Source organism: Equus przewalskii, chromosome 19 (genome assembly GCF_037783145.1).
Source record: "Equus przewalskii isolate Varuska chromosome 19, EquPr2, whole genome shotgun sequence".
NCBI classification, from domain to species: Eukaryota; Metazoa; Chordata; class Mammalia; order Perissodactyla; family Equidae; genus Equus; species Equus przewalskii.
In genome coordinates this window covers 20,266,444-20,289,809 of record NC_091849.1, presented here as the reverse complement: position 1 = coordinate 20,289,809, position 23,366 = coordinate 20,266,444, and the positions used below count along the sequence as shown (strand labels likewise).

Sequence of the window (23,366 nt, the reverse complement as noted above, 5' to 3'; positions counted from 1 at the left end):
TCCCATGTAAGTTTATTGTGAATACCTTGGTAATCGTTCTGGTTTCAGTTATTCAAGCTAATCTACATCAACGAACAGTTTTAAATAACCCAGAGTATAACACTTGATACTTTTAGTAAAGTTATTAAATATATTTGGTTATATTTTAAGAATTAACATCATATAGAAAAATTTAAAGGAATTTATCATTTTAAACTCTGTAACTATAAATTATTCTATTAGTAGTTGCTATACTAATGATATATAATCTACTGATTAAAAAAATGTTGTCTACAAATAGAAAGTTTTAGATATATCTGAAAAAATCTTCCCCCATTTTAATAGTGATTTATTCCATACTTTTCTTCTTAACATTATCATTTCTAGGCAACTATCTGCTGGTAAATTACAAATGAGAAGAAGCAATACCTTCACATTCCCATCAGAAATTTCCTAAGGGTAAATGAATATAATCTTCCTCAAACTAAATAATAACTCAGAGAAGACAATGTATCTTGCTAAATTACAGATCTCGAAAATGAAAATCCAAGACGTTAAACTTCATTTCACAATGATATGGTATTTTTCTAAGTGTTCTTTATACTAACTGTAAGTTTTTTACTTAAATAAAGACCATTCTATAAAAACTAACATCAGAAAATGTGCTATAGTTCTTGATGTCTTCATCAAGAAACCACTGAACCATCACTCTATATCATAGCTACAAAGTGAATGAACAAAATTTTTAAAACTATATCTGTCTAGTCATCACTGATAGCACTGAAAACAGAGAATTTGAGTAAATCAATTCTAGAAACTTGCTATTGTCTCAATTTATAGAACTTTCTGTAAGGAAATGGAAGGGCCACATGTTCCAAGAAGAAGCCATGACCTTCGGCAACATGCTTACACATAGTAAGACTCAATAAATGTTTGTCAAAGTGAATTAATCCACACTTAATTGGATAAAAGAATTGAATAGAACACATTTTTAGCAAAAAAATGTATTTAAATATGTGAAAACTTCTATCCAAAGTGAACGTTTTTGGTTAATGTGGCTTGAAACTTGTAAGGCAGTCAACGAAGAAAGTTGGAAGTATCAAAACATCACTAATTCATTGTAAACAGTAAAAGTAGTACTTTCATTACATGTTTAGAGATGCTTAGCACTCTGTTATGCTTTTTCTTATGTATATGCTTTTTAAAAATATATTTCCTACAACAACCCAATGGGATAAGTGTTATGATCCCCACTTACAATTGAGGAAACAAAGACGCAAGAAAATCAAGTAACCTGGCCAAGGTACCACCATGAGTCTTTGCCTGGTCTGGGATTCAAATTCAGGTCAGTTTCACGTCAAAGTCTGTTTCTAAACCTCTGAGCCCAACTCTGGGTGGCCATCAGGACAAATTCAAACATATTCACTTCAGACATTTGTAGGTAAAACACTTGGAAAATAATACGGCACTCTCTACCCCCTCAAAAATATTCCGGCAGATAAACTTTTGTTGAAAACATTCGAGGAAATCTGACATTTCCATACAGGACACTCGGCCGAAAGTATACTTTACAGAAAATTTAAAGCATGTTTCCTGAACTAATGTTCCCTGAGCTAACATTCATACAAAATCACGGTTATTAATACACATGAAGGTTTCCATGTCACTAACTCTATTGTTCAACAATTCAAACATAAACTTCACAAGAGAGGATGCACCTTAATTAGAAGAACAATCAACAAATCACAAAGTCTTCACGCTAAAAGATTTCTTAGTTTCTTTAACCAAACCTTCATTTTATAGATGATAAATTAAAGTCCAGGAAAGTTAAGTAGCTTGTCTAAGTTTATACAACTAGAAAGAAGCAAATCATAATATTTTGCTTATAGCAGGATAAAAACATTTGCAATTCCCAATTATCTTCTTTGACCAGACCTTAACATTTCTCAATTACAGTGATATATCAACGATATCCTCCAACTCTAGGATTAAAACCACCCTGAACTTGAATCATTTTGAGGATCAAATCCTACAACTTAAGTCATTTTAAAGCAATCTATTTTAAACAAAGAAAACGCTCACTTTTCATGGCAAACAACTGCTTAAAAAGGAAAGTAAATACGGTATCAAAATACTTTTTATATTACCAACAGTATTTATGTGAACTTTTAACTGCTTTCTCACAGAGATGAACAAAACTGAATTGTAAGACTTAAAAGAAGGAATATAAGACTCTTAATGACCACCATAAAAACTTGATGTATACCATAAAGATTAAGTAAATTTACAGCCTCTCTTGTTATTAAATAGTCAAGTTTTCATTCTGCTAGAACTTGTACTTTATATTGACTTCCAGTTATTAGGAATTCATTTATTTCTGGCCACTTGTGGATTTCGTTTACCAAAATAAAATGTCAAAAGTGAAAAAAAAAATGCAAACCATGAAAGTTCTGCTAGTATAGAAAGAATCACTGCGATATTTAAAAACAAAATCAATCATAAATAAAATAGGACATTTATTGGACCCATTATTGTTCCATAACTTTCCTTAGTGACTACACAATCCACATTCATTACATGTGCTGATGTTGAAGGACACTTTGTAAAATTAAGAAAACTTCATCAGAAGTACCCAAATCATCATTCCAAATGAAAATGAACCTACAAAAACCAGTTCAAAACAAGGAAATCCAAAGTCATAAATCACTTTGATCAGGCAACAGGTCAAAACAACTAGACAATTCTCTAATGGCATAAGCACCAGCCCCCAAAAGAAGTGCTTGTAGTCTATTTAAAAAGAAACATACCTTCTTTAAGGCGGAGAATTCCCAGTGATCAAATTGTAGTAATCCATTTAGAGAAGGCATCATCAAAAATCCTGACATTTTAACTTTTAAGTAACTCCAAAAGAACAAGTCTGATAACTTTTCATCCAGGAATGACTTGATGTTGCACTGGTACTTCCATAATGTTCACTGATAGAAAGATCCAGTAAGAACAATGCAGTATGGCGAAGGTCAACGCACCGCACGACGCTTTCTAGATGCTGATAATAATAATTATACCTATACAATTGAAATTAATGAATGTTAACTTCCAAGTCATTCTAAAGTTTCTAAAGAAAGGTAACCATAGCATTAATATATTTGTCTTTGACATGAAAATTCAAAACTATATAGTTCTGGTACTTGAATCATTTCTAGCTGCAAATTCTAAATAATGGCTACTACTGTATAAAATCATAACTTTAAGAAGTTGAAATAGACTGTGTTTGGATGATTCCTCCAGTTACTAGCAATACATTCAGTTTGATGTTTCATTTAAGTCCAAGGGTGTGAGGAATGCCTCTAGCTCTCCAGGGGAGACAGAAGAAAAAAGAAGAGACTGTGATAAATTACCTTGGTATTTGGACTGATCCCATAGAACATACCTGAAAATAATGACCTACATTTGCATTGTTGAATTCAAGAAGCCTGTTCCAGACATTCTTAATATTTAAACACATCCTAACAGCTAAACATCCTACATTTGCCCACTTTCAACGAACTTCCAACTTCTGTCCCTAATTGTCTTTCAATAACCAAGTGACAGGACGGAGAAACAACTTTCGTGGTAAAGTGGAAAAGAGCTGAAAGAAATTTCATATAAAGTGGAGATATTTACTAGTCGTGGAGTGGTCGCCTCATAAGAGCAAGAACCAATCTAGAAACTGCGAAGTGAAGCTACTTGGGGAACAAAGTTAGGGAGTCTCCCTTGGCCCATAAACACGGAGGGAACTGCGCTGCCTCTCCACCCCGCAGAAGCAGCAACAGCCATCCCTCTTTTGGGCGGGCGTGGCAGATAGAAACAAAAGGTTAAAACACAAAAGGCGGGGCGGACTCCTGAGTCTGAGAAGCTTCTGGGACTCACATTCTCTTTTCTATTCAAACACATTGAAATGAAGAGGAGAGGGTAAAGCGAGAGAAGTGATGATGGATCGCAAGGACAGCTTAGGTTATTCTGGGTGGGTCATGAAACTGAAAGGGGCGGACGGGATGGCCGACTCTAACTAGTGGTCCAGGCCCCATCTCTCCATCCCTGCATCTCTGACAGTCGGGAACCTGTGGCTTCCTCCACCCTACCCCAGCCTCAAAGAAAACTTTCTGAAGTCTTACCTGTTTGCTCTAACCCCCTTGACCACAAACACAAGAGTCCAATCCCTTACAACCCAAACCTCTTCTGCATTCTATTGTTGCAGCTTTTGGTATTGTGCATTGGATCTGCAGAGCGCTCCGCAGTTAAGTTATAAGACGGCGAGGAAACGACCCCCACCTCCATATCCCTTTCTTTGCATGACCAAAGTCAGGGCTGGGGTGGGGGTGAGCCTGGACGTGTCCCCATCCCTTTCAGCACGTTTTCCTGCGGTATGCGCGCATTTGGGAGAAAGTGAGGCAATGCCCCCTTGAGAGACCCTTCTCCCATCCCCCCGGCTCCTCATATAATGAGGCACTTGAGAGAAATGCCTGCTTGGCTTTTGCCTGTTACAAATAAACAAATAAAACAATCTATGCAAGTTCGTTAAAGAACAAAAGAGAAGGGAACAGGGAGGGAAAGGAGGCACAACTTACCAGCCAAACTTCGCCCCCGGACTACTCCGTCCTCCGAAGGGCGGGGAGCGGGGCGAGTTAAGGGGGAGAGAGGTAAACAAGACAACAATCCCCACTCACCTTCTTCTCCACTTCGTCGCACTTTTAAGAGACATGCCCCTCGTTGCAGTCTGCGAGGCGCTAGGACACTTTTGTGTGGCCTGACAGCGGAGAAAGTCGCGGCGGCAAAGTTGGGAGAGGGAGATACCCGGGCGGGCGTCCGGGGGAGAGGGGAGGAGAGAGAGTTCATCAGAGTTCCCCCTTTTGTTCCAAGTCCCGGAGCAGACAAAGAGGCGGCGAGCGGCGGCAGGTTTCTCCCTCTCACCCCTTCTTCCTCTCTCCCTCCCCTCCCCTCCCCGCCCCCTCCCTCTCCCCGCATCTCCCGCCCGGCTCGGGAACCTCGGAGGCGAGCCGGGGCTGCTCAATCCCCAGTTCATCGCAACTCTGCCCCGACCCTCTCCTCCCACTGCCTCACTCGAAACTTTCCCCAGGAGATGCCTGTCCCGGTCCCCTCCACACCCACCACCCTTTTACCGCCCCACTCCCCAACGCGCACACGTCTACGCGGGGGAATCTCCAAAATCATTGTTTCCGGGAGATGCACCTCTTTGTCTGCACTTTCCCTGCCAATCAGTGTGAACAATCCACTTTGGCATCGAGTTTCTGTCAGTTTCTCATCATCCCAAGAGACAAAATGCGAAGGGTAGGGGGTCAACCCCAGAAGATAAAGGCGCTTACACAATCAGAGGTGGGGCGCACCCTGGGCTCTCCATCCTCGTTCCTCCTCTCGGATTCACTCCCCTTGACTCTACGCGCCACAACAACTCAAAGGGGCTTCAAGTGTTACAAAACTCTCTTCCCCCGCCCATCCCCACTCACGCGGTCCCTTGGGAGAGCCCTCTAATCCGCGGGACAAAGCCCAGCTCGGGGTCCAGCCTGGGCCTTCACCCCTCGGGGCTACCTGTTGCAGCAGGCGCTGCGCTACTCGGTCCAGGTCTCCGAGGGCAGATTCCCACCTCGAGCATCGCGCCCACCGCTCAGACCCCGGACTTCCCCAACCTCAAACCGCGACGGCAAGGCTCTGGATGAGTGCGCTCCCTCTGACCCTGGAGCTAAGCTCTCCTCACTCGTTCCCTTCTCCACACCACTGCCTTGTCCTCGCCCCAAAGATCTGACTCTGGGTCCCTGGCCGCCTCCCCATCCTCTACCCCCTGGTGCGGCTGGACAAGCCAAGCATCCCCTCTTTCCGTCCCTCCCCCCACTGCCTTGACTTGGGCAAATCAGGTGTCTCGGACCAGGAACCTTCTCCAGGTCCTTTACCAGTCGTTCCTTAACCTTAAGAATTAGGGACTCCATCCTCACCTCCCCCTACCCCAGACCCTCATCCTAACTGCGGGCCACAGCATTAGCTCTCTGAGTGACTCACAGCAGCGTTCATTTTCCTTCTGGATCTCACTAGAATTAAAGAGGAGGAAAGCCGAGAGGTGGGGGAAATGGGAGAGAACGGGGGCCCGCATGGGGAAGCAGTTTCTAGGGCAAAGGAAAGAAAACCCCAAACATTCCAAAGCAAACTCCCACCCGACAGGAGGTATCCGGCCTGTCGCGCACCTTCACCTCTATCCTCTTTCTTTGCTCATCCCAGACTTGGGATCTTTGAGGTGAAGTTTGGGGGTAAACGGATGGCGTAGAAGGAGGCTTGGGGACTTGAGAGCAGTGTCGGGGTTGGGTTGGGGGTGGGGGGATGTCTGAGGAAGGAGATGGGGAAGGAGCAAAGAGCCCCTGCTGAGTCCGGAATGTCGCGGCTGGCGGTCCCCGTACTGGCCCGGCGACTCCGTGCCGGGTCTCTCCCCCAGAGCAGAACAAAGACGCCGCGAGGAGCGCTTCTGTCCTCGCCTCCCGGCGTCCGCACCCCGCCCTGTGCCGCGCTTGCACGAGCCCACGTAGCTCTCGGAAACTTTGCAACCAACTTCCCCCAGAGTTAGCGCGCGCGGCGCGGGGAAGAGAAGAAGAAATGAGGACAATCGCATCCCGGGACCAGAGATGCCCTCTTCCCCGTCCCCTTCCGGACGATAAGCGCCACTCCTTGCGCCGCCGGTCCCAGCCCGCGCGCGGGGCGACCCACGGTGCAAGGGCGAGAAGAGCACACGCCTTCCCGGGCTCTCTAAGAGAACGAAACGCTTTTCTTTAGTTTGGACGCGTGCAGGGCGGGGCAGTGGGTCGAAGGGACGAGGTGCAAAGAGAGAAGCGGGCGTTGGGCAGGCGGAGGGCGGCGGCCGGGACTGCGCGTGAGGCCGAGGGCGCAGGAACGAGCGCCCGGGTGAGCCGCGCCCGTCGAGCCGGGTTCGTGCGCGCCCCATCCCGCCCTCCGATGCCAACGAGGCCGCAGAGTCAGGACCAGGGGGCCAGGTCCGGCCGGCCTCCTGGCGCATCGACCTCCTCACCTGCGGGGAGCCTGGCCACCTGCGCCGCCTCCTCCTGGAGCCCTGGGTCTCTGGGGCAGCTGCTCGCCTGCTGGAGGCTCAGAAGCCTCATCTTAGGTTAAGGATCTTGAACGCACCACCACCAACCAAAAGAGAAAACAGCCCCCACCCACTCCTGTCTGGCACATTTTCCTCTTTGTTTAATTATGATGACTTCCAGAATTCTCTTTTTAGGAGAAGTCTACCCTCCCCCAGACAAACCTTTACTTTCTGCTATCCTCAGGGATCTGCTTGGAAAATAGGGAAAAGTTAGCACTGCCAGACAATTCTGTTCTACTGCCTCTGGAAAATACTCGTGTTATAGGGTAAATCAAATGAGTTGATAACTTCTAAATAATACCCAATGCTCCGCTTATTGTTATAGCGTTCTAGTCGAATCTATTAAAACATTCCCAAACCTCTGAAAATACGTCCAGCTTGTTTCTCTCTTCTCTCAAGGAATGAGGAGTAAGGCCTGTTTGCGAGCTGAAAAGTCAATATGGCTTTAAGGAGGCTTTCCCTCTGCGTTATGAAACACTCCTATCACAGCTGTTTGAGGTAGCTCCCTTTCCCAGCCTGCTTGGAACAAAGGGATTTCTCCCAAAAATCTTGGTCCTTAACTAGTCAGAGCTCCCCAAGCTTCACTCTTGGGCCACTCTGTATGACCTAGCTGTGGCTACCTTGTAAAAGGATGCCATTTTTTCTCAGATGCCACCTTTTTTTTTTTTTTGAGGAAGATTAGCCCTGAGCTAACATCTGCTGCCAATCCTCCTCCTTTTTGCTGAGGAAGACTGGCCCTGAGCTAACATCCGTGCCCATCTTCCTCCACTTTATAGGTGGGAGGCCTACCCAGCATGGCTTGCCAAGTGGTGCCATGTCCGCACCTGGGATCTGAGCCAGCGAACCCTGGCCCCCAAAGTGGAACCTGCGAACGTAACCCCTGCGCCACCGGGCTGGCCTACCATATTTTTTAATGTTAAAAAAATTAATTAACATCTAGGCTCAAAGACGGATATATCAGAGCAAATGGGCTTAGAAACGAAGTATGCTCTCTGTACTAACAGTGCTGGAACTCCATTTGGGGCTCTACCCCTCTGTCCTTCCCACTGGCAGGCCAGCGGGCATCTTCCTGCAAGTCTCCCCTCTCTGCTTCTCTGTTCAAGGGCTTTCCCTGAACCCTACTTTGCCAGTGCAGGCCTGCAGCCTAGAAGTGCCAGGCGGTTAGCGTCCGTCAGAATAGCCCTCAAGAAATCAAGGATGGGAATCAGTTTAAAAATATCCCAGCTTCCCCACTGCAGCTAGGACTATATGAGCTGTGTTCCTCACTGTCTCCCAGGGGCCCCCAACTTTGAGTCAGTTGCCCACAGCAGTAACTTGCTCTTTAAGGCACCCTATGTTAGCTTCCTTCCTTACCCGTCTTATTCTCCTTCCTCCGTATCACTACCCATACAGACTACAGTGTCTGCCCTCAGTCCTGGTCTCAGGGTCAGCTTCTGGGGCAACTCAACCTAAGAGACCGCTTGTCTATGTGCTTTCTAAAGGGAGGAATCCGTTCTATTTGGAGAATGAAGCGACATGATCGGATTTTCCCCGGAAAAGAGGTTATTTCGGTAATGAAAGGTGTTTATCTAGTTCATTTTCTTTGTAATAGCTTAAAATTAGATGTTTACTGAATAAAGTATAGAAGTGGCGATATGTAGAATGGTATCTTGTGCGTGAAATGTTTATACATAGTTTCATAAGAAAAGAAGTTCCTTAAGTCTAATGCGAGCAGAAAGCAACGCAACAGGAAATTCTATTAGAATCACCTTTTAAAAAAATGAGCTAGCAGTAACACAGAAGGCTTTGATTGAGCCTCCAGTGAGAGTGAAGGAGGATGATAAACGCATCCCAAACTATGTCTCCATGTGACCTAGTGAGTAATATTTCCAGTGAGACATCCCATGGAGTTTTTCAGCAAACATCTCCCAGCATAAATTGGCCAACAATTGCAACACTTTTTATGAAATTAGATATTAAATCTTACTCTCCTCTTAGCCACCATTATGAATAAGTCATCAAGTATCTGCATAATTATAAGTCCATAAAGCCATCCCTAGTTCCAGAACTTTCTTTCTTAGGTTGCTTTCACTGCTGTTTTTCTTAAGTTCTTCCTGTGGTAGGCCTTAATACTGTATACCAGATTTTTGTTGTTCTCCCTCAGGGCACGTGGTAGGAATGTAATTCCCCACTCCCCTTGAATCAGATGCGGCCATGTGATTTGTTCTCGCCAATAACATGGAGCAGAAATTATATGTGTTTCTTTCAGGTGGAAGCTTCAAAAGGCAGTGTGTGATTTCCTGTACTCCCTTTCTTTCCATTTGCTACAGTGCTGGATAGGGTCCTGATTTAGCCTGGGTACCTGAGGGAGCCCCCAGACAAACCTCAGTGGTCATTTTGTGTGAGCAAAAAATAACCCTTTCTTGTCTTAAGCTGCTGAGATTTTAGGGTTGTTTGTAATCACAGCATAACTTGGTTGATGCTCACTTGTTCAGATGCTCAGTCCTTTATCTTTGCAGAGTTTCACCTTTGATTTCCTTATGGATTTTAGATCTTGGAAAGTTTATACAGTTGCTCATGTGAGCTTCCCACAGTATTTTCTAGCCAGACTTCAAGTTTAATGGTACTGTGCTGGGTAAATCGCTGTCTTTATGAAAGATTAGTTTATCTTCTTGTTAAAAAAAAAAAGGGGGCCGGCCCGGTGGCACAGCAGTTAAGTTCGCACGTTCTACTTGGTGGCCCGGGGTTCGACGGTTTGGATCCCAGGTGTGGACATGGCACCGCTTGGCAAGCCATCCTGTGGTAGGCATCCCACCTATAAAGTGGAGGAAGATGGGCACGGATGTTAGCTCAGGGCCAGTCTTCCTCAGCAAAAGAGGCAGCAGATATTAGCTCAGGGCTATCTTTCGCAAAGAACAAAAGAACAACAAAAAAAGCCTACCAACAAATTACCAGGAAGAGGATAGGATTTTGTTGAATCTGATACACTTCATTTTTGCCTCTGCCCACAGACAGTTAACTCTCCCTAATCTTTGTCATTGGCTTACCAACTTTTAGGGCCCCTTTATCCAACACTGTCAGCTCAGTGAGTCTTTATCTTACTACCTTTTAAACTAGATTTCTTTGGACAAGTCACTTCACCTTTGGTGAAGTTTTATTGGTTTTATTTACCTAATAAAACTGAGAAGTCCTCACCTACTTCATGGGGTTATTCTGTGGATTGAATGAGATGCTAAATTAAAGTCCTGAATCCAGACGCTACACCAAATATTGGCTACCATTCAATTTCAAATACTTCATAGTTTGCCTAACAATTTCCCTGGTCAGAAACATTACCAAAGAGACTTGCTTGCTCTGAAATGTTTTTCACTTTCTCAATATCCAAGCAATAATCAATCTCTTGTAAAAAACGTTGTTAAGAATAGCTAACAGCCCATCTTTTTCCTTTCCCAAAATACATCTGGAAAATTGAAATCCTGTTTTATTTCTAAGCCCTGTGGATTATCGGTTTTGCTTGTACTCGTTGTTGCTACTGTTATTATTTCTAATTATTGCCATTTTCTGGGGTAAAATCCAAGCTCCACAGTTAGCATCTAAGGTCCTTCCCATAAGGCCTCCTCCCCCCTCTCAGTCTGTATTTCCCATCAGTCTGACTCACAATGCACACTCTGATAGTCCTAAACCGCTTGTAGCAATGCTGTCTCAGGCTTCCATGCTCTTAGGCTGTTCTTTCTGAAGACATTTATCTTACTTTTTCCTATTTCTCATTCTTACTCACCTTTCAGCTCCTTCTGACACCATCAGCTCCTCTTGGATGTCCTTCTAGAAGCCCCAAGTTGGGTTAAGTGTCCTCCCTCAATAGTCCCATCGCACACCTCTACCCTTTCAGGAGGGAGTGGAATTTCTCATCAAGAATGTGTTTTGGAATCCTCAGCTTGGTTTGTATCACCTGGCTCTGCCACTCACGAGCTGTGTGACTGTGACCAAGTTACTTCACCTGTTTGACCTCAGTTCCCACGTGTAAAATAACATAACACTGCCGGCATCATGGCATTGCGTGGACAAAATGTCATCAACACTGGAAAGTGCTTAGCATGTAAAGCTAACAATAATAAAACAGCTGTCGTGTACTGAGTGCTTTTTATTTCTAATAGGTGTAAAGAACGTTAAAGTAGTAAAACGGTAGATGGTAAATTTCATTTTGATGCTCAGCTTTTCTTATCGGATATCAAAGTGTGGAACCTCAGTAAATACTCTTCCTTAAGGATGACGGACATTGAGAACAAAAGCTACCTAAACTCTCGCGACCATTGTACGATAGAAGTTATACCAGAAACTAGATTTCCAAATCAAGTGTTCCAGTCTTTATATCAATATATACAGGCGACAGGAGACCATCAGAAGGTTCAGAAAGAGCAAGGAATCTAATGTATTGTCCAGTGTATTGGACTGAAGAGTATTGCATCCAGGCTACAATGGCGTTTGAGAAACTCTTTCTGCTCCACGTACTGTATGTGACTGAATAATACAAGTAATTCCCCATTTTCCCAATAAGAAGATTGTTTAAAAAGTTTTTCAGGGCACGCCCAGTGGCACAGCTGTTAAGTTCCCACATTCCACTTCGGTGGCCCAGGGTTTACCGGTTCTGATCCCAGGTGCGGACATGGCACTGTTTGGCAAGCCATGCCGTGGCAGGCGTCCCACATATAAAGTGGAGGAAGATGGGCACGGATGTTAGCTCAGGGCCAGTCTTCCTCAGCAGAAAGAGGAGGATTGGCAGCAGATGTTAGCTCAGAGCTAATTTTCCTCAAAAAAAAAAAAAGTTTTTTAGCCAACTTCAATATACACACTTTTAGATCATATATCCACTTATTTAATATGGTTAGACAGTTCTAGTCACTTTAATAAATTTAGAAATAATAATTTAGAAATATTTTTCTTTTTTTTGCCGTTCACAGTTCATGAAACAATTTTATTTTCCCTTCACACACATCTTTGTCAGTCCTATAACCATTATTATTCATTTAGATCCCTTCATCAGAGCTCATCATCTTTATTTCTATTTAAATTGTTTAAAACCTAGCTCTTCTTGAGCACATGATACGGACATTGGAAATTTTATCCCAACTCACAAGTAGTCATTCACATAACATTAGCAAAATTATTCATCCTTCCTATGGATGACTAGTTGAGCTAGCCACAACATGACACTTGCTTTATCTTTAAAAGATTTGTTTACAGAGATAGCAAAGCTTGGTGATTATGAAATCATATCCCTAGGAAATAAATTATTAAAAAACAATTGTCTGTATAAAATATTTTTAGTCTCCTTTATTTCTAGTCCAGTAGGTGACCTCCATAAGCATTCAAAACTTGCGGCCCAGAGATTGAGGCTAATGGGGCTTCCTAAGTACAATTTGTTGTTCCAAATAAAATAATTGAGAAATTGAAAGTTTATATCATAAAGACTTTTGTGTAAGGCAAACTCCTTTTCTTTTTTTTTTTAATTTTGTTTTTTTTAAGGAAGATTAGCTCTGAGCTAGCTACTGCCTCTCTCTCTTTGCTGAGGAAGACTGGCCTTGAACTAACATCCATGCCCATCTTCCTCTACTTTATATGTGGGACACCTACCACAGCATGGATTACTGAGTGGTGCCATGTCTGCACCCAGGATCCAAACCGGTGCACTCCAGGCTGCCAAAGCAGAACCTGGGCACTTAACCACTGCGCCACCGGGCTGGCCCCCAGGCAAACTCCTTTTCTGAAGGATAATTTTGAGGGAAATACGTTACCTGATGGTTAGGAACACACTGGTCTAAATCTCTTGTCACTGAATCTCCACGTGTGTTGCATGCAGCACTTTTCCGCATTAGTACAAGAGACATCCTGACAAATTCCACTCTCCATCTCTCCAAGACAATGCATCAGCCTCTGCTGGCATTTCTTCACGCATTGCAACTCCTTTCTTTCTTTCCCTCTGAACCAAGGATCATTTCCAAGCCATTATTCTAGAATATTCTAAAACAGCATAATATTTTTTAAAAACAAATTTAAACGTCCTCTATTGAGGTTTATTTTCTTCTCTCCCCAGCACCTTTGCATATTCTGCTTTTGCTCACCCAGTTGCTGTCACCTAACCCTTCCTCCATTTGTGCTGTTATAATACATGCTTCCCTGTGGAATCAGGGTTCCATCCGTTATAGGGCTTTCTGTGAAACCTTCTGCATTAATTAGGTGGGTGGTACGTTTTAACATAAAATGTGCATCACAACTTCTAATTACAACTCATGTTCTTGGACGATTCTATGTATCAAGCAGGCCTTCAGGCTAACATGATTATGTAACAGCAATATCTTTAACTCCAGGAAAAAATCTCATCCTGTTCTGTGTCAGATGGCATAATTTTTGGTTTTAATTCCTAATTTTCTATTTCTTAGCACTTATCCCTTATATCTAACTTAGGTAAAATCTTTAGCCCCAAAGCAGTGCAATTTAATGGAAACGGTCTTACCTGTTTTCTTTCAATTTTGCAATATGTTTATGCTTCAAAATTCATGTAACTTTGCCATTGTTTTTCATTTCCTGTGGAAATACTTATTTGAGATGATAACAGCCTTAAACAAGAATAGAACTGATGAATATTTTGCTTTGTGAAGAAAGGTATTATTAGACTTTCTCCTCTAGGCTTAAAAAAAAAAAAAAATCAAGGTCATCCTAGTCAGAGAAGTTTCTCAGAGAGACATTTTTATTATAGCTTTGACTTCATCCAGGAAGCCTATCACTAATAGATGCAATTAAAATCATAAGGGATACACAAGGTAGCTTTTTCCCCAGCCACCTGCTTTCCATCCCATGCTTTCTATTTGATTGCCCTGTACGTCAATAGTAACACTGATTATACTTTCTCCATCATGATTTGGAAGAAGCCATCTTTTAACTGTGCATGAGTCAGCACCTGCTTTAGGATAGTAGGCTCCGTACACTCAGTTTCAATACTCATTTTTCATTTCAGTTTCTGCTAGCTCATAAGAGATTTCCTTCAGTTTTGTAGTATTTTCTTCTCTCATTATTTATTTAGTTTGCTTTTTATTTGCTGGCAAGCTTAGCCCTCATAAAAAGGGCTGAGGCCAGATCCCTAGATCCGGAGCACAGGCATGAACTCTGATAAGAGCCCTCCTCTCACTGCAAGAGGAACCACTTGGTCCCCATAACAGCCCGGATCACAGTTGCCTCATAAAAGGCTGCCAGTGGCCTCCACAGAACAGACTCCCCTCTTTAAGGAACTATGCTGGAGCCATCATCCTATTTAAACTAGAGCAAAGAGGCAACGATTCGTCTTCTCCTTCAGAGCCAGCAATTTTTCCCTGTAATAAATGGCTTCGTTCTGCAGCTGGAGTTACAGAGGTTAAATTTACAGCTAAGTACAATCTTTTACTCGTTACAGCACCTTCCAGAGGATTCTCTCATTTATTAGCAAAAATATCACTTTGAGTCAGCAATAAAGGTGGGGATGTGCTCACAAAATTACTAAGAATAAGGTGAGAGTCTGATGTGGAAAAATATAAATTATGAAACCAAAAGTATTTGTATGTTTTTCTTCAAAGTTAAAATAAAGAGTTCTAGCAAGGGTTTTTGGTACCTATGTGCCCAGTTTCTTCCCAAGAATTAATCCTTGGTTCTCTTCTCTTCTTGGTCTACACCTGCCTATCCTGCTGACTATCCACTATGGCCCTGGGTGCTGATGACCCCCATCCTTGTACCTCCAGCCCAGATGGTTCTTCCTTGAACCAAACACCTATAAATCCAACTGCTCACCGAGGTTTCCCCCTCCAAGTCCCACAGATACCTCACACTTATATCTTAAACTGATTTTACCAGCTTTTCCTCAAAGTCAGAAACTCTCCCCCACGATCATTCTTCTTAGCAATGCTATCATCTAGCCAGTTGTGATGGCTGCTTCTGTGTCAACCCGACTGGGCTAAAGGATGCCCAGATAGCTGGTCAGCATAATTTCCAAATGTCTCTGTGAGGGTGATTCCGGAAGAGCTTCGCATTTGAATAGGCAGACTGAATGAAGCAGATGGCGCTCACCAGTGTGGGTGGGCATCACCCAATCAGCTGAGCGCTGAGTAGAACCAAAAGGCAGAGGAAAAGAGAATTTGCTCTCTGCTGAGCTGGGACATCCATCTTCTCCTGCCCTCAGACATAAGCACTCCTGGCTCTCAGGACTTTGGATACAAACTGAATTACACAACCAGCTTTCTTGGCTCTCCAGCTTGCAGTGGGCAGATCAACTGGCTCAGGCGATTGTGGAGGCCGAGTAGTGCCAGGAGAAATCCTATATATATATATATATATATATATATATATATATATCGGGGTCCTCCAGAGAAGCAGATTCAATAGGATATTCTATTGGTTCTGTTTCTCTGGAGAACTCTAACACACTGATAAAGGGAAGGACAACAAAAAATGTGAGTTACCCGATGTTTTTCCCCTCTCCCTTCATTCCACATCTAAACACCTAAACAGTCACAAAGAACTGTCGATCTTATTTCCTTAGCATCTCTGACATCCCTCCCCTCCTGCCCCATGGCACTACTCAGTTCAGGCCCTCATCATCTTTTTTTTTTTTTTAAGGTAGTTTCTTTCTTTCTTTTTTTTTTTTTTTTACGGAAAATTAGCCCTGAGCTAACATCTGCTGCCAGTCCTCTTTTTTGCTGAGGAAGACTGGCCCTGAGCTAACATCCGTGCCCATCTTCCTCTACTTTATATGTGGGATGCCTGCCACAGCATGGCTTGCCAAGCGGTGCATAGGTCAGCACCCAGGATCCGAACCATGAACCCTGGGCGGTCAAAGAGGAACGTGCATACTTAACTGTTGTAACACTGGGCCAGCCTCCCTTATCATCTTTTAACTGAACAACTGTGCTAGTATCTGTTATGGACCGAATGTTTGTGTCACCTCAAAATTCATACATTGAAGCTATAACTCCCAGTGTGAATTTATTTGGGGACGGGACCTCTAAGGCAGTAATCAAGGTTGAATGAGGTCATAAGGGTGGGGTCCTGATTGGACAGGATTAGTGTTCTTATAAGAAGAGACAGAAGAGGCCTCTTGCTCTCTCTTTCTCCGTGCAGGCACAGAGGAAAGGCCATGGGAGGACACAGTGGGAAAGAGGCTAAATCTGCAAGCCAGGGAGAGAATCTTCACCAGAAATGGAATCAGCCAGCCCCCTAATCTAGGAATCACGGCCTCCAGAACTGTGAGATAATACACGTTCTGTTGTTTAAGACGGCCAGTCTAGGGGCAGGCTCTGTGGCCGAGTGGTTAAGTTCGCGCACTCCGCTGCAGCGGCCCAGGGTTCAGATCCTGGGCACGGACATGGCACCGCTCGTCAGGCCACGTTGAGGCGGCGTCCCACATCCCACAACTAGAAGGACCTGCAACTAAGATATACAACTGTGTACAGGGGGGGTTGGGGGAGATAAAGCAGAAAAAAAAAAAAAGATTGGCCACACTTGTTAGCCCAGGTGCCAATCTTAAAAAAAAAAAAAAAAAAGACGGCCAGTCAGTCTGTGTTAATTTGTTAGGGCAGCCCAAGCACACTAATACAGTCTCCAAACTGGTCTCCTCTTCCATTATCACCCTTGCACCATGTCCAAGCAATTTGAAGCACGGTTCCCATTGTGACCTTTATAAAAATGCCATTGTGATCACATTATTTATTTCCTTAAGAAAATTACTAATGGCTCCCTCCATTGCCAGAGTCCAAACTCAGTTTCCTTTGTGATCTGGCCTTTTCTACCTCACTTACATCATTTCTTACCATCCACCCTGCTCACACATATATATCTCCATCCATACTAAATAACTTACAGCTCTCTGAACATGCCTCTCCTGTGCCTTTCTCTGTCTGTGCCATCCCTACCCTCCAGCCCTCCTTCAGGCCTAAGCATATCTATTCTTTAACTTGGGTTCTCCTTCTCATTGGAGCCTTCCTTGATCTTCAGCACTCAAGGAACTGAACACTCCCCATGCTTCATACAACTGTTTACCTGATTCACATCTCTATTCCAACACTTACATGCATCTGGCATTGTTTATACACGTCTTCCCTACTAGATCATGTGCCTCATTGATCATTGCATTTTTAGGTCCTAGCACAGTGCCGGGCACACAACAGGCACACAATGTTTGTTTACTTGGAACAATGACATAGGAAGGTTGGGAAAAATATCAAGGCAGTATTTCCCCTTCTACCATATGAAAAATATATGACCTTATTTCATTTCTGTTGACGTTGGTCTTGCTAGAATTATCACTCCAATCTGTCAAGGTTCCTTTTTTTTTTTGGCACTTAGATCTAATATGATGGATCCACCAATCACAAATTCTGCACCTTCGACTAAATCATTGATTTCATAAGGGATTAATATGTCCTGATGAGAGCCCTGAGAAAGGACATTAAAAATCTCCCTCTCCTTTGATATCAATTCATTATCTAATTACCTTCATATTTCACCTGCTTACTTATCCACTGAATTATACTGCCATCCAATCCATTATAACCTTTTTCTCCAAAGCATATCTGTCTAAGGGTAATCTGCTCACAAGAATGTCCCACCCACTGTGTAATGCTTTAATCGGTAAGACTATTGCTTCTTTCCCACTCCCCTCCCTTACTGTTTCTGATATATACTAGTATTTAATCTGCATACACTTGGGATTTGATGAAGTTCGGGAAGATATATGTTTTAAGCATTTTAGATATACTTTGAGTTTGAGCTCAAATAGTATTATATTTCTATTATTTTTACTACATGTGAATTTGAGACTTCGGAACCCAGATTCTCAGTGAACCCTTGTAGAATGTGCCTTGGTGTTATGCCACTGGCCTCTACCGAAGGATATCAAAGACCCAGAGACCTGAAAGCTATTTTTGTGTCTATTGTAGTGATGTTGGCAAGGACATTTTTCAGTATATCATACCATGTCCTTTGTGTGTGTGTGTGTATGTGGAGAAGATTGACCCTGAGCTAACACCTGTTATCAATCTTCCTCTTGCTTGAGGAAGACTGTCCCTGAGCTAACATCTCCGCCAATCTTCCTCTACTTTATATGAGATGCTGCCACATTGTAGCCTGATGAGTGGTGCTAAGTCCAAGCCTGGGATCAGAACCTGTGAACTCAGGGCTGCCCGAGCAGAGCGCGCAAACTTAACCACTACGCCACAGGGCCGGCCCCCTACCATGTCCTCTTTATGTGAATCTATGGGAGAAATATTTCTCAGGTTTTAGGTTCAGAAAAAGTGTTTTATTTATAGTTTGGCTTTAATCTTCTAGATAAATCTGGTTATTAAGCAAGTTCGCTCTTTGCTTCACTCCTCAGAAAGGTAAAGCCCAATTTGCTGCTCTTCTCTAGCACCTTACTCAAGGTGAGAAGGTGAATGTGTTGGTGTGTGTAATCTTGTCTCTGCTTTATTAATGTAGTTTTTCTACCCAACAAAGTTATTTCAAAAATTCAGTTTTATCTTTACATTTATGTAAAATGTAGCACATGAATCAGGGCATAAGTAATTTTCTGTCTCTTTTTACAAGTATGGAAATTGAATGCCCTGATAAGGTGATAAGTTTAAGTAAAGGTGATTTATGACTGATTAACCCAATGGTACCTAGTTTGTCAGACTATCCTTTTGCCTTTGCTAGATATAACGCAAATATGGCCTGTTTTAAAATTAGTTTGATCCAACATTTGTATTAAACTTTTTTTTTTCTGCTTTGTCTCCCCCCAGCCCCCCCCCCCCATACATAGTTGTATATCTTAGTTGCAGGTCCTTCTAGTCATGGCATTAAATTCTTTTCTGTTGCTGTTTGTTTTTGTGTTTGTTTTGAGGAAGATTAGCCCTGAGCTAACATCTGCCACCAATCCTCCTCTTTTTGCTGAGGAAGACTGGCCCTGAGCTAACATCCGTGCCCACCTTCCTCTACTTTATACATGGGACACCTGACACAGCATGGCTTGACAAGTGGTGCATAGGTCCGCGCTCAGGATCCAAACCGGCAAACCCCGGGCCGCCAAGATGGAACCCTCGAACCCAACTGCTGTGCCACCAGGCGAACCTCTGTATTAAATTCTTTTTATATTCAAGGTATGACTCTATGATGCCAAAACATTTGGATAGGGAGTAAAATTTTCAATTATCTTGGTTTTGGTCATACTTATTATCACTGCTTACTTCCAGAGAAAGCACACATTCATGTGATTGATGGCTGTTTTCACGTTTTACCCGAAAGGTTTAGTGCCATGCTTGTAAAATGAAAGTCTGAATGTCATGTATCTAAAGAATGTTAGCTCAGGACCCAGGAGACACAGGTTCTACTCCTGTTCATACGGAGACCATAATGAGGCCTTCACGTCTTTGCATTTCCATTCTCTCAAATTCGTAAAACAAAGGTAATTCTGGGTTCTGTAGATCAATTGAGCGAATAGATATAAAAGCACTTTGAGAAATATGAAGTGCTACATGATTATTAGAGAATGGCTTTGAGTCAGAAAACACATTATTATCACCTCTACATAATAATACTTTATATAGAAAGCTTCCGACTTCTCTTAAGTAGAGCAGGTCACAGGAAGCATAAATATATATCCATGTGCAAGTTCACAAGTTAAAAAAAAGAAGTACAGTTCCTTAGCATTTTAGCCTTAGAAATAAGGAAGTGAGATGTTTTCCTAGAGAACCTCCAGATTCAACCAGCCAACATCCACTTTTTTGGGGGGAGGAGGAATGTATCTCCCTTGTGCTTTTTATTTATTTACTTATTATGGTGGTAAAACAGAGATAACATAAAATTTATCATTTTAACCTTTTTTTTTTTTTTGAGAAAGATTAGCCCTGAGCTAACATCTGCTGCCAATCCTCCTCTTTTTGCTGAGGAAGATTGGCCCTGAGCTAACTTTGGTGCCCATCTTCCTCTACTTTATATATGAGACGCCTGCCACAGCATGGCTTGATAAGTGGTGCATGGGTCCACTACCGGGATCTGAACTGGCGGACCCTGGGCTGCGGAAGTGGAATGTATGAACTTAACCACTACGCCACCAGGTCAGCCCCTCATTTTAACCATTTTCAAGTGTACAAAATTCAACGGCATTAGATACATTCACGTGATCGTGCAACCATCACCACTATCCATTTTCAGAATTTTTTCATCATCCCAATGAGAAACTCTGTACCTATTAAACAATAACTCTCCATTCAACTTCTACTTTTGAAGGTTCCATCTATCGGTCTTTGGCCACACACATGACATTTTTACCCATCATGTACTGGTTTAAACTTCCTTTCCTACAGGCTTCTCATTTTCCCTTCCTTGAAAAGTTGCTTTTTATCCAGGTAATGAGTTATTTTTGTCCTAGGCTAGTAATTTTTTTTTAATACCTCAACTTAAAAAATGTTGTTTGCTTGCCTTGATTTTTTGGACAGAAGAGAGAATGTAGCATCAGAATTCACTCCTTAGCTTGGCCCATCAGTGTACCCTGCTAGGAAGCAAATCTCATGTCCTTGACCACCAGCACCTCAGGCAGGCCCTGGGCTTGCTCTCGCCATAGTGAGACTCTGCTGTGACTTCGGTCCTGTCCACTCTGAAGTGCACATGACCTGGGTCACATAGAGGACAAAGTGAAACACTATGGGGAAATCAATACAAATCCACTTGAAACACAAGTTCATTTATGAAGGCTAATACATTAAATAGTGACAAATCAATTTCAGGCACAGTCTAATCCTTGAGAACCTGTATATTTACTCTTGTGTAGCATGTGCTAACAGATAATAGGTACCTAGTAAAGGTTTGCTGAAATAAATTCAGAATAAAATTCTTCTTTTGGACAGATTTTATAATAATATCTAAATGTATAAGAAAGCTAAGAACTATGTTGAAAAAATGAGACAAGAAAAGTGTTTATGAACTTATTACGTGCCAGACAATTGTGCTTTCTTACTGTTCATGAGTTCATTTAATTCTTACATTAGCCCAGAAAGGTAGGCATTATCAATCAGGCCCGTTTCTTAAAGAGGCTAAACAATTTGTTCGAGCTCACAGCTTAGTAAGGAGAAAAACTAGAATTCAAACCCAGATAGAACTCACTTGAATTCCCATCTATTTTTCCTTTATATACTGAGATCACTAAAACCATTGTAAAGTATAAACCAACAGGACGCTAGTCAATCTTTTTCTTTTCTGTGAAATGGGCAGTTGAACTTTGAGCTCCAGACTGCAATCTGTGTGATAAAAAATGTAGGCAAGTTAGAGGAATGGATGATGAATTAGAAAATTTGGAAGTGATCTGAGAGACTCCAATTAAGTACCACTCATATATGTTGCTTCGCCTCTATCCTCAGGCTTGACGTATTTCAACTGCCCCATTCTAGCAAATGATACCATTTACTAACATTTAATTTTGTTCTACACCCTGTGTTGGCGTTTTTCAAGATTTACTTCAATATGGCTGATCAACAACTCACAGATTCTAGGTTGAAACAATCCCTGAGTCTCTGGAATTTATAACGGAAGACTTATCCACAGGACGGCCTGGGACCCGATCTGTTCCAGAGGAATAACACTGTCATAATTTAGATACGCTGGCTTCAAAAAGACGCTGGTGATACAAAATAATATTAGCACATAGAGTATAGTGTAGAATGTGGGGCATAAAGTATGTTAAGAAATGTGAGTTTTGAGTTTTGAAAACATATATGTTTTAGGGCCCGGGCCTGGTGGCGCAGCAGTTAAGTTTGCACATTCTGCTTTGGCAGCCCAGGGTTCACCAGTTTGGATCCCGGGTGCAGACCTACGCAGTGCTTGTCAAGCCATGCTGTGGCAGGTGTCCCACATATAAAGTAGAGGAGGATGGGCACAGATGTTAGCTCAGGGCCAGTCTTCAAAAGAATTTTTAAAAAAATTATAAGATTTTAAACACATTCTTTTTTCCCCCTCATTATAATCCAAACATCTATGTCTGCATGGCAGCCTTTCACAGCTCAGTGGAATACGCAGTCACCCTGCACAAGACACCATGGAAATCACTCTGCAGTACCTGCGATGGGCAACCTGTTCAAAGAGGTGCTTTCAAAATTCCAACACATGGCCGACAGGGGACTGAGCTGACGTGGACCTTCCTCTCTCATCACCATTACCAACAGAAACCTTACACACACACACACACATACACACACACACACACACACACACATACACACACACATACACACACACACATACACAAACACACATACACACACACATACACAAACACACATACACACACACACACACACACACACACACACACATACACACACACACACATACACACACACACACACACACACACAGGTGAAAGAACAAAAGGGAAGCTCCAAAGTGCCAGAGAGAAAGAGAGAACTTCAAACAGAGTAAGAAAAACATAACTTAAGGACAGAGAGACTCAGAGGAGCAGCAGACACCACTGAGACCCTAGTCAATAGGGCCTTTTTGTGCTACGACACACCCGATCTTTGCCGTGCAATACTGTAGCTATAGCTGAGATCCTTGCATATAGCCACCCATATGTGAAAGAGGAGCCAGTGACAGTCCACCCTCCCACCAAGGGACACAGTAGAGAAGTTTTTCACCAGCCTACAGGTCTGGTGCATCCAAATGTCTTATGAGAAACTAAAACGCCAAGACTGCACGATATGTGGATAGAGTTCACATTTCTATTACCCATTGTCTTAGTCATTTTAGGCTGCTATAACAAAAACAGTTGTTTGGGTGGCTCAAACAACAAACATTTATTTCTCCCAGGTCTGGAGGCTGGGAAGTCCAAGATTAAGTTCAGTGTCTGGTAAGGACCTGCTTTCTGGTTTACAGGTGGCCAACTTCTCTCTGTGTGCCACATGGCAGAGAAAGAGTGAGAAAGCAAGCTCTCGTGTCTTTTCTTATAAGGGCACTAATCCCAGTCATGAGGGCTCCACCCTCATGATGTAATCATCTCCCAAAGACACTACTTCCAAATATCATCGCATTGGGGTTAGGACATCAACATGTGAATTTGGAGGGGACCCAAACATTCAATTCCATATGAGGCAGGAATTCCAAGCTGAGAAATTAACATAAAATGAGTGCCAGCCAAATCATTGAAAACCTTGGGACTGTGGCATAAGCAATCACAAGCACTCTTTCCAGATGCTCACAAACCACACACACTGGACTCCCA

At 42.8% G+C, this 23,366-nt stretch overlaps 2 long non-coding RNA genes across 6 annotated transcripts in view; both read right to left on the bottom strand.

The window, feature by feature from the left end:
* Positions 1–4,957, bottom strand: part of LOC103555097 (uncharacterized) — a 363,041-nt gene extending 358,084 nt beyond the window's left edge. For all 5 annotated transcript variants that reach the window (XR_011529647.1, XR_011529644.1, XR_011529643.1 and 2 more), the window contains exons 1-2: positions 4,686–4,957; positions 2,787–3,044 (exon numbers count right to left, since the gene is read on the bottom strand). This is a non-coding gene — a long non-coding RNA (uncharacterized lncRNA). The remainder of the gene's footprint in view (positions 1–2,786; positions 3,045–4,685) is intronic.
* Positions 4,958–9,042: 4,085 nt separating this feature from the next.
* On the bottom strand, positions 9,043–13,787 carry LOC139077277 (uncharacterized). The gene is made up of 3 exons (XR_011529642.1): positions 13,614–13,787; positions 12,895–13,120; positions 9,043–9,917 (listed from the first exon to the last, which is right to left on the bottom strand). It is a non-coding gene; the product is annotated as an uncharacterized lncRNA (long non-coding RNA).
* Positions 13,788–23,366: the final 9,579 nt, after the last annotated feature.